Below are 17,217 nucleotides of genomic sequence, written 5' to 3'. Positions count from 1 at the left end.
AAAAGCACATACAGAAGTACATAGAGCTCAGTTGAATAAATTAAAAAAAAAAGAAAACATAATATAATCAAACTGATGGGGTCCAAGAGTTACCCCCAAACCACACAAGCACTGTTCTCAGTCAGACGTAAAATGGCCATTTTTACCACGTTAATCCTGCCAATCCATGAGCACGGAAGATCTTTCTGTCTTCTGAGATCTTCCACGATTTCTTTCTTGAATTTCCTATCATGCACGTCTTTCCCTTGCTTGGTTGGAATTACACCAAGGTATTTTACCTTATTTGTGCCTATTGTGAAAGGTTGTTTCCCTGATTTCTTCCTCAGTCTATTTGTATAAAGGAGGACCACTGATCATTTTGATTTAATTTCGTATCTATCCACTTGGCTGAAGGTATTTTTTTAGTTGTAGGAGGTCTCTGGTAAAAGTTTTGGGGTGTGTGTCCTATCATATCGTCTGTGAATACCGACACACTGGGTCCTACTTTTCCAGTATCCCCTTGATCTCCTCGGGTTATCTAATTACTCTACCTACAACTTTAAGGGCGACATTGAAAAGATATGGGGAGGGTGAGCAGCCTTGTCTTGTCCTCCATTTTGGTGGAGTTGCTTTAAGTTTCTCTCCCTTTAGTTTGACGTTGGCTGCTGGCTTGATGTGTTGCCTTTACTGCACTTAGTTATGTGCCTTACAGCCCTGATCTCTCCAGGTCTTTTAACAGGAAGGGGCGATAGATTTTGTCCAAGGTTTTTTTCGGCATCTGAGATGATCTTTTTTTTTTAGTTCAGTTTGTTTACATGGTTTACATGGATGGGTTTTCATATACATTGAACCATTCCTACATCCCTGGGATAAAGCTTACTAGATCTTGGTGGATGATCTTTTTGTTATGTTCTTGGATTTGGTTTCTGAGCATTTTACTGAGTATTTTTTTCTACCAATGTTCATAAGGGAAATTGGTCTGAATTCTTTCTGTGTTGAGTCATTTTGTGCGTTAGGTGTCAGGGTGACAGTGGCCTCATAGAATTAGCTTTGCAATTTTCCTTCTGTTTCTATTTTGTGAAATAGTTTGAGGAGTATTGCTCTTAACCCTTCTTTCAAAGTCTGGTAGAATTCTGTGCTCAAAAAAAAAAAAAAAAAAGATTTTGGGTTTTTTTTTTTTTTTTGTTTTTGTTTTGGTTTTGTTTTTTTTTTTTTTGTTTTTTGTTTTTTTTTTTTTTTTTTTTTTTTTTTTGTTTTTTTTTTTTTTGGTTTGAGAACTTTTAATGGCTGTATCTCTTTACGGGTTAAAGCACTATTTAACATAGTTCACTTTATCTTGATTTAGCTGTGTAAGTGTTATCTATCTGCAAAATTATTCATTTTGTTTAGAGTTTCTAATTTTGTGGGGAACAGGTTCTTTAAGTAAGACCTGACGATTCTTTGAATTTCCTCAATGTCCATTGTTCGGTCTCCTTTTTAATTTCTGATTTGGAGTCTCTCTGCCTTTTATGTTATTTGTCAAGGGTTTGTCTTGTCTTGTTGATTTTCTCCAAGAACCAGTTCTTTTATTTGTTGATCTTTGTATTGTTCTCTTTGTTTCTGATTGATTAATTTCAGCCTGAGTTTGATTATTTCCTGTGGTCAAGTCTTCTAATGTGTGTTTGCTTCCTTTTACTCTAGAGCTCTCAGGTGTGCTGTAACTCGCTAGTATGGGATCTCTCCAGTTTCTTTAGGAAAGCACTTTGTGCTGTGAACTTTCCTCTTAGCACTGCTTTTCTCGTGTTCCATTAGTTTGTATGTGCTGTACCTTCATTTTCATCGACTTCTAGAATGTCTTTAGTTTCTTTATCTCTTCTTTGACCCAGCGGTCATTGAGCAGAGAGCTGTGAAGAAGCCACAATTTTGTGAACATTACCCCAAAAGCTCGATTTACCCAAGATGCAATCCATGGATCACATGAAACTGAAGAAGAAGGAGGATGACCAAAGTGTGGATGCTTCAGTTCTTCTTAATAGGGGGAACAAAGATATCCATAGGAGGGGATATGAAGGCAAAGTTTAGAACAGAGGCAGAAGGAATGGCCATTCAGAGCCTGCCCCACATATACAGCCACCAAACTAGACAAGATGGATGAAGCAAAGAAGTGCAGGCTGACAGGAACCGGGTGTAGCTGTTCTCTGAGAGGCTTTGCCAGAGCACGACAAATACAGAGGCGAATGCTAGCAGCAAACCATTGAATTGAGAACAGGGTCCCCATTGGAGGAATTTGAGAAAGGATTCAAAGAGTTGAAGGATCTTACAACCCCATAAGAACAACAACGCCAACCAACCAGAGCTTCCAAGGATTAAACCACTACCCAAAGACATAGACAGACCCGTGGCTCCAGCTGCATAGGTAGCAGAGGATGGCCTTGTTGGGTACCAATGGGAGAGGCAGCCCTAGGTCCTGCCAAGGCTGCCACCCCCAGTGCAGGGGAATGTGGGGGGGAGGGTGGGAAGGGGGTGGATGTGGAGGGGAAACACCCTTATGGGGGAGGGGTTTGGGATGGGGGCTTATGGATGGGAAACCAGGAAAGGGAATAACATTTGAAATGTAAATAAAAATATCCCAAAAAAAGGAAAGAACATAGGGGAGGATCAAGAAAGCCATTTAAAATTATTCAAATGAATTTTAAAATTTAAAAGAATTTATAGGAAAGAAGAATCTAAACTCCATTCCTAATTCTAATGGTTGTTGTATTTGCTTTTATCTAGATATGTAATCACAATACATTAGTGCCTTGGTGTAATAGAACAGAATACTATGTGAATAAAATTGGTTATGACTAAGAAAAAAAAAAAGAAAAACAAAAAGCCATACAATGTGTCTCTCTCTCTCTCTCTCTCTCTCTCTCTCTCTCTCTCTCTCTTCTCTCTCTCTCACACACACACACACACACACACACACACACACACACACACACACACACACACACACACACTGCATCCCTGGATCCCTAGACTAACTTAAAACTCATTATGCAGCCCAGGCCACTTTTAAATCTGTGTCACTCCTCCCGCTTTAGCCTCCTTAAGTGATTGGATTATAGTTGTGAGCCACCACACCTAACAAGATAACAGATTTTTTTTCAGGACAACATCACTTGTGGCATAACATGGTGATCTAGAGCTAAAAGACCCTCGGTAGCGTGGGTATGGTTTGCAATGTGCTTTCTCTGTAGAGTAGTTAGTCTTGTAGTATTGGTGGCCACAAGAATATCTTACCTACTCTATTTCTTCTCCAACTTTCAAGAATATAACATGAAGGAAATTATCATTAAACTGAGGAAGAAAGGGAAGGTGTATGTCAAATTGTTCCATAAGTGTCTGGGACTGTTCATTCCACGGTAAAGCATAGAGCTGGGGGCATAATCGTGTTGTTGTTCCTGAGGTGACTGATATTTAAAACAAAACAAAACAAAAAAATAACAACAACAAAACCATCTATGAAGGAATAGATACTCTCTCACATACTCTTCCAATTCATTTCCAGCACACTAACTACAGAGGTGGAATAAGCATAGACTTGAAGCGCCCTCTCGAGCTGGAACGATGTCAGCAAAGGGAAACCTTTTGGGCACCATATGCAGAAGCATAGTTCAGATGTCCTCGGATTTGCAGTCTCCCGCCTCTGTGTGGCACCACCACAACCAGCTAGGGCGACATTTAATGCTGAAATCACAGACATGTTCGTAGGTTCACAGTCAATAAGCAGCTTACTTAGAAAAGGTAGGCCACAAATACTAAAATAAATACTTATTTTCCATGTAAAGGTATTATCATACACCAACGACATCAAGAAAATTCAGGGAAAGCCTGGCATGGTGACACTCGTTTACAGCACTAGCACTAAGAAGAGTTGAGGGTGGGTTTACTGTGAGTTTGAGGTCTGCATGGGGCACCTACTGAATAACAGAGTGGCCATAGCTACATAGAAAGACTTTTTTATTTTTTAAAGCCTTCAAGGAACCACAACATAAGAAACAAAATAAGACACTATCAGCCAACTACATGCATCTCCTATGCCTGAACATTTGGACAGAATATTCAAAATATCTGTTTTAAGGAAATTTAAAGAGCTTTAAGAAAACACAGAGAAACAGTTTTCTCTTTTTTCTTTTCTTTTTTAAGTAACCCGACAGCTGGACGTTTATTATGAAAGCTGGTGATTTGTTTCTCCTCCCTTCCTGTGTTTTGTGCTTCCTTTATGCCGGTGACTGAACAGGAAAATGGTCAGAAAGCTGTGGCATTTCTGCAAGTTCATCAGCACACATTTGGGAGCCAAAGGCAGAGGTGGAAGATTTCCTATTTGCAACGTGAATTAGGTGTCCCTCAAAATTGTACGTTTTCCCCCTAATTTGTTTACATAATTTAAAACGTATGTACAGAATGACCTTGAAGTATTGATTCATATAGAATCCATAATCTTGAAGACATACACTCCACAATCTTCTAAAAGGGCAGGCCTCAGGCCTTAATCCACTAAGATGGTCACAGCCCTGGGGCGCCTCTGTCTTCTCTGTCTCCGCTGAGGTAACTCAGGAACCCGGCTGCGCCTGCGGCAGAGACCAACAAGGCCTTGCTGTTCCCGGACTGAATCCAGGGTCGAAGCTCCGTACTGGATGCCTGAAATAACTTAATCGTCACGGACTGCTCCGAGGAGTCAGATGTGAGTGAAGTCGGAGGAGAACAAGCGAACTGCCATTCCAGAGAGGACGGGGACTCCCGGAGGCCACAGAGTGACCCCGCCGTCTGTCCAGCTCGGTGCGGTGCGCTCTGTCCTGCGCAGGCCCGAAGCAGCGTCTGGACCCAGCTCTGCTCTGAAATGTGATCCGCCCTCTGCATTGCACCACCGTCTTCTCATCCGTATAAACGTGCACGATCCTGCCTCCTGCTCACTTAGCTCTTAAGGCTGAAGAACAGGGGTCCAGGACCAGAACTGGCGTTTAAGGTTAGAGGGATTAGCTGAGAAACCCATCAGAGATGCTGGCAGGGTCGTTTTCCTTTCAGTACACCCACAAATGTAATAAAAACCTTCCGTAACTGCTGTAGTGTGCAAAAACAACGCGCCCCTTGCTTGCCAGTGTCTGGCAGTGTGGCAGGAGGCCTGGAAGCTGAGGCTCCATTTGTGTTCAGATAACTGCACACGAGGGCACTGAAGACCTCTGGGCCCTCAGAAGCTCCCAGTCCGTCTCTCTTGTGGGTTCCCATCACTCATCAAGTACGTGAGCTTATGTCCTTTGCACGAGAGAGAATAATTCCTTCACTACTCATGGTGAGATCAACAGAATTGAACGACTTAGCATGAGAATAAAAAGGTAGGAAACCTACATCCATCCCAAGTTGTCCTGGATCAAAGACACCAAATCCTGGCCCACGACAGCACCAATTCTCCCTGTTCCATCAATGGTTCCTGTGACAGTCGCCAGAGCATCACTGCGTCCTTGGATCGGCTCTCGGTGACCCAAGTCTGCAGAAATAGCAGAGCTAACTAGGTTGGATGGTCCACCAAAAACAAAAAACAAAACAAAACAAAACAAAACAAAACCAAACAAAAGAAAACCAAACCGCCCTGTAATGGTCACTGATGGACGTGTTTGGAGAGCGACTGCACCCAACAAGGGACCCAAAGCCAGGAACCGGCTGAGGCCCAGCACAGGTGGCCTCCAACACTGTACCAAATGGACAATTTGTCAGCTTTGGCTTTCGTCCACACCAAGTTGTTACTCAGGTAAGAGGGCAACCGGAGGTAAAAGGAAGACCTTTAGAGTAATTCAGTAGCTTCAGGCAGGCAGTGTGAGTATGGTTGACTCCAGGACGGCATCAAGCATGAAGAAAACTTAGCGCCTTCGCTTGGATGACAGCCCTGTCCCCCTGGATCGAGGCTCACGGTTACCCTCATTCTCGGCACCATTAGTGAGTGGCCTCTGTGACTCTTCTTCCAAGCTCTGCCTCGATGGGAGACCAAGTCCGAGGAAGACGACAACCCCTCCAGCAAACTGCACAGACGCGGTCATCGCAATGGCAGCCTCGGAACACACGATGAATCCAGGCTCCTTCCCGAAACATTGCCCGCCGAAGCGCAGAGACCGAAGACCGCTCCGCCACCAGCTTCCCCCACACAGCGCCAGCCGCCGGACCGCCCCGCCGCAGGCCGCGCACACCCCGCAGGCCCCAGTCCAGCCACTCCTTAGGGAAGCGCAGCCCAAGGCAAACACCGCGGACGCAGGAGAGCACAGGACCCATCGCAAACTCAGCCGACGCCACGGACTAAGAGGCCGAGTATGGGAGACCAGAAAACAGTATTTAGTGCCCCAAGGCCAAGAGTGGCTTCCTCTGCGCTGGGAAGCAGGTGGTTGCTGCTCCAGATCTCTGCAGGCCAGGTCAACTGACGCGTTTAGGGCCCACTGCCTGGAAATACTGATTTTCCTGACTCACGGAGCAATGAATACCCGAAGAACGAAAGCAAGAACACAGCAAGAACACAGCAAGAACACAGTGATGGCTGAAGCAGGAGACGAGAGCTTCTCTCTGCAAAAATCCTGCCCAGACCATGCTCTTCCCGCCTCCATCTTCACCTGGACCTGAGTCTTCCCAGTGACTGAGTTACATGGTTTCTTCCGTCTGAGATGCGGCGAAGTACAGGCTCTGCTAGACCCCGCCGCCCTCCCCACGCCCCCCCGCCGCCTCCCCTCGCCCCCCCGCCCTCCCCTACCCCCCCGCCCTCCCCTACCCCCCAGCCGCCTCCCCCCTCTCCCCGGCCGCCTCCCCTACCTCCCCGCCCGCCCCCCCCCCCACCGCCCTCCCCTACCTCCCCCCCGCCTCCCCTACCCCCCCCCGCCCCCCCCTACCCCCCCGCCCCTCCCCTACCCCCCCGCCCCCCCCTACCCCCCGCCCCCCCCCCCCCCACGCCTCCCTCCCCCCACACCGCCCCGACCCCTTGGCCGCCCCAAACCCCTGACCCCCCCCTCCCCGCCAGCACCTCTCCCAGGGCTACGGTTTTTCTTTTAGAAAATCTTCTAAAAGATTGAAATAATTTTAAACATATATATTAAAAATGAATAATATATTAATTAAAATATAAAGAGAAGCCAAAGAATACTTCGTAAATGATGTCCCCAAATGGTATGAGCACAGATTTCTCAGCAGAATCCCCACAGCTAGCAGAGATGTTTACAGTAAGGAAGGGGTAATCGTGCTAACCAATCCTATATCCCTCCAAATTGATATGAAGAAATTATATTTCCAGATAAGAAAAATATGAGGGAATATATCTTCACTAGGGCTGTCCTACAGGAAGTGTTCAGCCAGGCATGGAGGTTCATGCTTATGCTTCACCCCTCGGAAAACTGGAGCGGAAGTGACGTATGTTTGAGGCCAGCAAGAGCTACACACGGATTTCTAGGCCAGCTGAGGTTACAGAGTGAGGCTGTCTCAAAAAGGGCAAGGAGATAACAGAAGGAAACCAAAGAAATCTGAAAAGGTATAATAAAAGTAATTGATTTACATTTACATGCAATTTTACATGCAAAATTTGAACCTCCAATGTTGTTAATATGTCATGTAAAGAATTTATATCTTCAGTATAGTCCTGTTTTTAAGATCTAATCAAAACCACTATTTTAACACATTAGGTAAAATGTAGGAAGATGTGATATAAAATCAAATATATGTATTTCAAAAAATAGACATGTGGACTGAAAGTGAGAGGGACAGAATAAATACTTCATGCAAATGGAATGGGAAAAAAGCAGAAGTAATTGAATTAGTTGGGCTTCTCTCATGTCTGTAGCAAAATATCTAACAAAATCAACTTAAGGGAGAGAGGATTTAATTCGGTCTAGAGTTTCAAGAGATATTACAATGTAGCAAGGAAGACAATGATGGCTGAGGCAGCTCAGTCCTAGTAGCAGAAGCAGGAAGCAACACTCACCACTTTTTAGCAGATTAGGCAGAAGCCAGGATGGGAGTGGACAGGGTGAAGACTCTCAGATCCCATCCCTAGCAGCCTATGTCTGCTATAGATCACAGGTTCGACAACTTCTCCAGCTGTGAACCAAGGGTTTAAACAGTTTAGCTTGAAGTGGACATTTTATATTCGAACTGTAACAATAACCCTATATAAGATGGTCTTTTATTTAAAAAACATGAAAATGATACGCAAAATAAAAATTGAAGCTGGAGTTACCTCAGAGAAAGGAGCCTCCCTTGAGGAAATGCCCATATGAGACCCAGCCGTAAGGCATTTTCTCAATTAGTGATCAAGGGAGGAGGACCCAACCCATTATAGGTGGTGCTGTCCCTGGGCTGGTGGTCTTGGATTGTATAAGAAATCAAGCTGAGCAAGCCAGGGGAAGCAAGACAGTAAGAAACATCCCTCCATGCCTCTGTGTCAGCTCCTGCTTCCTGACCTGTGTGAGTTCCAGTCCTGACTTCCTTGGGCCATGAACAGCCATGTGGAAGTGTAAGCTGAATAAACAAACCCTTTCCTCCACAACTTGCTTCTTGGTCATGAAGTTTGTGCAGGAATAGGAACCCTGACTAAGACAATGACCACTATTTTATCAACGATAGTGCTTGATTTTTTTTAACCGTAGTACTAGTTAGTTCTCGACTAACTATAATCCTAATGTGTTTAATCTTTAAGAAGATTCACGAGTGTGACTCCCGGCAGCTTGTTACCTGCTATGAAAACCGTGGAGGTGGAAGAAGAGTACGTGGAGGATTGTCCGGAATTGGCTCCCATTGAGACCAACCACCAAGAAGAAGAGGAAAATCTTGACTTCATCATTAGGATTCCAGTCACAATTGTCACCGAGTATTTAGGAGCTGGAAAGACAACACTTCTGAACTACATTTTGACAGAACAAAATAATAGAAAAGTAGCAGTGATTTTTAAAGAATTTGGAGAAGGGAGTGCAGCAGAGAAATCCTTAGCTGTCAGTCAAGGTGGAGAACTCGGTGAGGAGTGGCTGGGACTTAGAAACGGTTGCCTCTGCTGTTCACTCAAGGACGGTGGCCTTGGAGCTGTGGAGACCCTGACGCAGAAGAAGGGCAAGTTTGATTCCTTAGAGACCACTGGGCTAGCAGATCCTGGTGCATGTTTTGGGCAGATGCTGAGTTAGGGAGTGATGTTTATCTTGATGGTATCGTAACTCTCGTAGACTCAAAATATGGATTAAAACATTTAACTGAAGACCCGATGGCCTTGTCAATGAAGCCACCAGGCGAGTTGCTTTGGCAGACACGATTCTCGTCAATAAAACAGACTTGGTTTCAGAAGAGGAGCTAAACAAATTAAGGACAACTATTAGATCAATAAATGGACTGGGAAACGTTTTAGAAACTCAAAGATCAAGAGTTCATCTCTCAAATATATTAGATCTTCATGCCTATGATGTTCTCTCCTGTCTAAGTTTGCAGAACAAACCCCAGCGTGTGTCGCCAGCACCGCACCTCGATCAGAGAATTGTTACAGTCACAGCTGAAGGGCCAGGAGGTGCCGAGGAAGAGGGCGGAAATGTATTATCCTGGGGAAAGGAATGTGAAAAACAAGGATGGCGGCTGCAGGGAGGTCATTCGGCTAAGGGCACCGGTGTCTATCAAAGCAAACACAGCGAATGGCTGTGCAGGGCATCCATGGAGGGAGCTGGAAGGAGGGTGCGGAGAGACCGTGTCTGCTGGTCTTTATTGGTGAAACTTTAGATGAGGATATTCTTCAACAACTCTTCATCACCGCTGTGGCAGAGGCAGAGGAGCAAAGGACAACGCCAGGCAAGGATGCAGTTTGTCCACCACAGGAGGAGCTGTTTCTTACCCAAAACTGACAAGGGAAACAAAGATCAGTTTCCTGCTAGAGGTATTTAAGTCCTGCATTCATTACCTCGGTTGTGAATTGGGAGTGTACTTTACGATAGTATTTATTCTATAAAAACTCATAAGATTTTAGTAAATTATTATAAAAACATCTGATGTTCATAAACTATGTCATTTGGAGGTTTTTTGTTTTTTGAGGAAAGTATTTCACAAGAATTCCAGAATTTTCTTTGATGCTTAAGCTTGGCTGCTGACGACTAATCCATCATTATTTGTAAAAATGATGGCAAACTTTAACATTTTTCATTTTCTCTTAAAAACTTCAGATAATTGCTGAGATACAATGATTGCATTGATGGTATCAAAAAATTATTGTCATTGTATTTTTAAAAAGTTTCAACTTTATTTTTATGTTATGCGTGTGGGTATTTCGCCTGCATGTATGTCTGTGTATGTTATGTGTGTGGGTATTTCGCCTGCATGTATGTCTGTGTATGTTATGTGTGTGGGTATTTCGCCTGCATGTATGTCTGTGTATGTTATGTGTATGGGTATTTCGCCTGCATGTATGTCTGTGTATTCTGCACATTCAGTGTCTGAGGAATCCAGAAGAGGGCACTGGATCCCCTGGAGCTGACGTCACAGACGGCTGTAAGTCTCCATGTGGTTGCTGGGAATTAAACCCAGGTCGTCTGGAAGAGCAGCCAGTGCTCTTAACCACTGAGCCATCCCTTCAACTCTGTCGTTGTGTTTTTAATAAAATGAGTTTTTAATGTTCCTGAAGAGTCAAAGAAATTAAACCATCTCTTACAACCAGTGATAGTGTGATGGTACTTTGGCTCTTTGTTCCGTATTATGCTTAGAAGATTATAATCGTTGAACTTTAAACTTTGGTTTTATGGCTGGCATTAAATTCATCTTGCTTATAAAAAAAGAAAGAGAAGATTCATGAAAGGATGGAAATCTACAGGTTTCTATTACTTTTATAATATATCTTGGTATAGGAGATATAGATAATAACTTTATAGATATTATATAGATATTATAGATTTTATATGTTGTAGATATAGATATTAACTTTTATGACATATCTTGGTCTAGGTATAATTCCCAGAACTCCAATAAAGAAACTAACTCACTCATAAAACTTGAACTTGAATTTGCATATCCAAATTACAATTACTTAATTACAAATCACAAATTACTTAAATCCCAAAATGATTTTGCAGAATTTCATTCTAAACCAGGCAGACAGTTTAGAAATTGTTAAGATAACACAAAATGACTTAAAAAGTTTTCCAGAAGAGTTATTCCAAGCAGGGTTCAAGAAAGTTTCCTGGTGGCTCACTCTTGGAATATTTTTGTATTTTATAGCCAAATCAATTAGACTTCCAAGGACATTGGACAGGTGTAGCCATTCTATGCACAGTAGACATATACATTGAATAAAGTAACACAAGGCTTTAGATCTTCCCTTGCCCATGTTAGGGGCTTATGTATGCAACTAAACAGAAATAAACTAATCTTTAAATGGATATTCAATTCTGGTGGTTTGTCTGGCACAGCCAACAAATAAATACACAGAAGGAATTCCATACGGTGAAGCGAACGTGATCTATGTTTGAAGTTAGCAATTTATTTACTGGTGTCTTGAGTGGTGGATGACAAGTGTGCCTATTTCCAACATTTTCCAATTTTTATCTCTTCCTTTTTGAGTCTTCAGATTACTACGACTCGTCATCGCACCTTTGTTCGCAACGGAAATGGTTACTTCTTTAAGTCCGGTCCTATCACAGTGAACTATGATCCCTCTACTATGACCCGAGCCAAAACCATAAACAATTACATTCGAACACTGCTGAACTATTTTTATTATCTGAACTTTGAATTGATTTTCTTTAGTGAGTCCATTTCATGAAAAGTCTCGTTTTCGTTACAGAGCACATTTTGGCGTCTCGGTGTGGCCTCCTAGGCGCTATCACCGCAGCCTGCCTGGTACGGGTCTCTTCGCAGAAGTTTGAAGCACTCGTGTCACCGCTGTTCACTAGTGCATGTTATGCACCAATGTCCTTTGAACATTAAGTGGTTTCATCGTAGAATAACAAACGGTATAAAGAACGTGTAAAAAAGTATCCAATTAATTGTGACTTTTGGATTCTATACTGAGACCAAACCAGTCACTATGACGGTGACAGGATGTCTAGGCTTTTGATCAATTTTCAAAGCTGAGAAGTTGACCCAAAAGCTGCTGTGTGTTTAATTTGGCCGAGAGTTGTCTATGTATTAACTTGATGTGTGAATACACTGTAACCTAATCATTAACACAAAAGCCCTCCCTAATCCAGTCCCTCCACAGTTTCACCCACTGCTATCCAAAAAATATTACACTTAAAATCCTAAAAATGAGCAATTCGTAAGTTTTAAGTAATTTTCATTCTTCGTATTGTTTTGTTCTATTTTACTGATACATTTGATTAATATTAATTATCTATTTGATTTGATTGAGAGGTGCTTAGAAGCTAGTAAAGCACAACTCTGACTTGTCTGTGAGATTATTTTCATAGTCAATTCTATCATGGAAGTTCTGACTTAATTAATCAATGGCTTCAAAGATTCAAAATTTGAAGGCAACGTTTAACTGGGAAGTCACGAATTGGGTAAACGTGCTAAGTTTGGAGTTGGGCACCAAGGCTGTTGCTTTAAAGGATAAACCTTGACCCCAGCTTGGTCTCCCTCTCTGTCCTTCTTGGCCATTATGAAGTGCACGGCCCCCGCTGTATACACAATAATCTGCGTTGTTTTAGGCCCAAAACATTGGATCCAGACAACCACGTACTGAAACCTTTGAAACTGTGGGCCAAAGTGAATCTTTTCTTTTTAAAACTCTTCCCCTCAGGTTGCTGCTGTTACAGCGGTGACAAATGTGACTGATATGTACAGTTCTGAACTTACATAGAAACTACACGGAGTATCTGACATCCACGGAGCCTTGGAGTGCGTCTTTCGGAGGTAAAGGGGGACGACTGTAGTCATTTCTCTCTCTCCTGCCAGCCAAGGCTCAGTCAGCTACAGGCTGCAAACTGCTCAGAAAATCCCTGAACAGCACGGACCTCAGGCTGTAACCAAGCACGCTAACTTTGTCCATCGTTTTCACGTTTTATTTGTAAATACCGTTTGGCCATGGTGTGGGTGGAGCTCTCTGAACCTTTCTTGATCCTCAGGGCTGCCAGATTCACGAATTGCCCCTCAATCAAATAAAGTGTTCTAGATTTATCTAATCCTCTTATTTTAATAATTTTAAATACCTTTTGACGGATACAAATTCAAATCAGAATATATAGCTTAAACGTCTCAAGAACTTTTAAGGTTTGAGTAGAATTAAAAAGATAATTGAAACTTCAATTCAATGCTGATAAAACTAAGTTGTCAAGGCAGAAATAATAATAATAGTCACAAACAATGATTCCCACGCATCGTTTGTCCAAGAGACGGTGGTAATTCGGCCTAGATCAGGAGTTGGTGAATTATAAACCATAGGCCTAATCCTGTCTCCTGTTTCTGTAGATAAACTTTTACTAGAACATCTCCACACACAGTCACTTACGCATTTTCTGTGATCTATGGCTATTTCTGATTTATAAAAGTAGAATTCAGTTGCAGACAGATTGTGTAAATCTCACAAGCAGCTGAAAATACTTACTCTATGGCTCTTTACAGAAAAATAACTCCTACCCCTGGCTTAGACGATAAGCAGCAAAGGTGAGGATAAGTGAACGTGCTTATTATATTTTGAAGGTTGAACATAAACAAGCTTAGTATATTCTATGAAGAGAAGAAAAATATATTTGTCTTTTTTTTAGACAGGTTTTTATTATGCAGAAGCGACTAGCCTCAGATTCATGATGTTCCTGACTGGGCTTTCTTAGTGCTGAGATTACAAGTAAAATCATGCCCAGCTCTTCCTAGGCTTTAAGCCATCCATCTACTCACTCACTCCTAAAATACACTGTGTCATACACTATATGCGTTATACACACACACACACACACACACACACACACACACACACACACACAGACTCACACACACACACACAGACACACACACACACACACACACACACACACACACACACACACACACACACACACACACACACACACACACACACACACACACACACACACACACACACACACACACACACACACACACACACACACACACAGACACACACACACACACACACACACACACACACACACACACACACACACACACAGACACACACACAGACACACACACACACACACACACACACACACACACACAGACACACACACACACACACACACACACACACACACACACACAGACACACACACACAGACACACACACTCACACACTCACACGCACACATCAGAGAAGCCGACAAAGGAAATTATCTCGATGCTTACTTTCTTTTCTTTATTTTTCTTCTTTTCTTTTTTCCTCCTTTGAGGCAGGGTCTCTCTACGTAGCCCTGGAGAGTCTAGAACTTGGTATGTAGACCAGGTTGGCCTCCAACTCACAGTGATTCCCCTGCCTCTACCTTCCAAGTGCTGGGATTAATGGCATGTGTCCCCACACCTAGCTTCAAAGTTTAGTTTCTAACAGTAAGAACTGAGTAAAACTGAGGGATCAATAGTACAAAGAAGAGAAAAATAAACTTTCCTTCTATCATTCATTTATTATTGATCAAGTTGCACCTGGGCTCTGTGTTTCCTGGTTGTTCATACTTCTCTCTTTTCAGTCACTAAGATGTCCATTCCCACACGGCATGGCAAGCCCTGCCTTTACATGTATGGTCTCTTTTTAGTCATGATAGTCTTGTGAGAGAGATGTTATTATTACACCCATGTATGAAATAGGAAATTGAAGCTTAGAGAAACGAAGCCTTTGACCAAAATTGTACGCGTGCTCCACAAAACAGCATTCAAAGCATCTACTTTTCCTCCCTTTTCTCTCTGTGCCTGGGCAGCATCGCGTACCAAAGGCGCCCCGGTCACCACTGCTAAGGCACGGGTTTACAATGGTTATATTTCTATCCCGTGTACTATTTTCTTGAAGCTCTTTGCACGGTTTATTATTTAAATGGTGTCAAATATCTAGAGCCGATGAATGTATTTTGTTAAAAGAATTCTTTTTAGATTTTTACGGTGTTTTTATTGTAGCTCCCATTGTATATTACTTACTTAGGTTTAATCTCAGCTTGGAAAGGTAACCTCCATATGATGTTGGGATCGTTTAACCTATCTGTGCCTTACCCCTAGGTGCAAATAATACAATCTGTCTTAAATGTTTACTATAAAACAGGTCAATATTTGGCAGATAGTAAAAGTTTCATAAATGTTCTCTGCTAGTATAATGCAGAACTTCTCTGACTTAAATAAACTTTACCAACTTCTTGTCTTTATATTTATCGACTCCATCTTAACCTTCACTGATCTTGTTCAGTACGGTTAAGCTCCTTCATATTACTAGACACTGGATCATGCTTTCCTTCTCTCTGGAATGTTCTTTTTCCTATTTGGTCACCATTGATTTTTATTCATTAAGCATAAAATTATCAGGGCGTAAACTATGTCCTGGCTTTGATCATCAGTTTTTACCCAGAAATCACTGCAAAGTTTGACGTCTAGTAGACTCCATAATTGTTGCATGAACGGATACCAGTTAGATTAAATCTAGATTTTTTCATCTTATTTAGTTATTCTTCTTAGCACTAATTCACATTTTTGGTATAATCTTTAGTGTGCATATTCAGTGGTCTTAGGCAATTATTGACAAATAGTACATCCTAGGCTTGGTAACCACATTTGAAAAATAAAAACTTTCTGCTTTCAAAGGGCTGCTTGTTCACCGCACAGAAGAAATATGCAGAAAGAGAAACGAGAATCCAGAAGAAGTGGTAGATAAGGCATACGGAGTCAATGAAAAAGAACACAAATTTATATAGAAGCGACTGAGGAGTAACAGAGGAAAACCGAAACTGAGTTTTAAAAAGAGACTATGATTTTTCCAATGAACAATTACAGATAGGAAGAATCTCAGGATAAAATGATAGAGGAATATTAGAAAGACTCTGTCATAATGAAAGCTTTTACTTCTTCTGTAGATGTTGAGTCCGAAGAAGTATTTTCCTCTGTACTTGGTGACAGATTATTTCATGCTCCATCTCTTAATTTTTCTAGTATGCATTATTATTAAATTTCGTTCACACCAAGTGTTTATTTCCTGCGGTTTATTCCCCCTTTAAAGCTAACTATGCTAGCAGTGCAGCTGGGCCTTTGATGCAAAATGCTCACCCGAATCTGTGGAAATGCAACCGTGCAAGGACAGTGGAAGAATTTCAGTTCTTACGAAACCTCAGTAAGATGCCATTAATAAAAACACAGACAAGAGATTGCAGAACACAGAGGCAGGCAGGCAGGCACTGTAACAGCCCGGCTTTCCCGGGTTTGAGCTGCACATTTGCTCAGTGAAGACTGCGGACTTGGTCTTCTGCACCCGTGAGACCGGAAGGAGCGGGGCGGGGCTTAAGTCCTCCGCGGGGCGGGAGCGGCCGGGGGAGGGGAGCGGGGGGAGGGGAGCGGAGTCGGACGGCCGCGGGGAGGGGGCAGAAGGACCGAGGAGGCTGCACCGCACCAAGTCTTTGCTTGCGTTTTCCTCCGCAGACCTCCGAGCCGTGACTTCCAGCGCAGGTAGGGCAGCCCCTCGGGTCCGGGAAGGGTCATGGTCGGTGGCCGGGACCCGCAGCTCCCAGTCTTGTGCTTTGGGGTCTGGCACCGGGCAGGGGCGGTGGCTGCACCGATCCCCGCCCCAGGGTGATGGTGCTCGCCTCACACTGGCTGCGGAGGACACCCCAGCCTTGCAAGGCCCTCCTCACGGTCCGTGCCAGTTCTGCCACCCACCCTTCCTGGAGGTCAGCGTGGGGCCGGGGGCTGACACTGAGAGCTGGAGCAGCCTGGGCTAAGAGTGACCCCCAGGCTGCCTTCCCAATGTCCCCGACCAGGGTGTACCCTGTGCCAGCCGCTCTCAGAGCAAGGCTGTCGGTGTAGCTTGTAGGAGGGAAGTGAGGCTGGAGACGTTTGTTTCTTTCTGTTCTGAAAAAGCAATTCTGAAGAACTTAAAAAACTATTGGAAATGGCAATCTTTCGTGCACGAGTTGAAAGTTAACTCTGAATAGTGCTCATGTGGATACTTTATTAGTAAAGGATTTTAAACAAAAATTATTGTCCAAAATGTCATTTATGCGTTGAATGAACATAATACACCACCAGCAAGTTTTATAGAAACAAAATAGTTGGAGATTCTACTGTGTAATTACTGAACAAAACTGC

General features: G+C 43.1%; 1 protein-coding gene and 2 pseudogenes across 1 annotated transcript in view; 2 read left to right on the top strand and 1 right to left on the bottom strand.

Annotated features, from left to right (window-relative positions):
- Positions 1-5,228: 5,228 nt before the first annotated feature.
- On the bottom strand, positions 5,229-6,573 carry LOC116887215 (annotated as a pseudogene).
- A 758-nt stretch (positions 6,574-7,331) lies between these two features.
- On the top strand, positions 7,332-16,850 carry LOC116887637 (annotated as a pseudogene).
- The window catches only part of Tmlhe (trimethyllysine hydroxylase, epsilon), a 42,932-nt gene continuing 42,176 nt past the window's right edge, over positions 16,462-17,217 (top strand). The window contains exon 1 of the mRNA XM_032888753.1: positions 16,462-16,578. The gene's annotated coding sequence lies outside the window, so the exon portion shown is untranslated. The remainder of the gene's footprint in view (positions 16,579-17,217) is intronic.

The sequence above is a fragment of the Rattus rattus genome, chromosome 18 (genome assembly GCF_011064425.1).
Source record: "Rattus rattus isolate New Zealand chromosome 18, Rrattus_CSIRO_v1, whole genome shotgun sequence".
Lineage (NCBI taxonomy): Eukaryota > Metazoa > Chordata > Mammalia > Rodentia > Muridae > Rattus > Rattus rattus.
The sequence above is the reverse complement of the archived record's forward strand: the minus strand, read 5'-3'. Positions and strand labels throughout refer to the sequence as shown.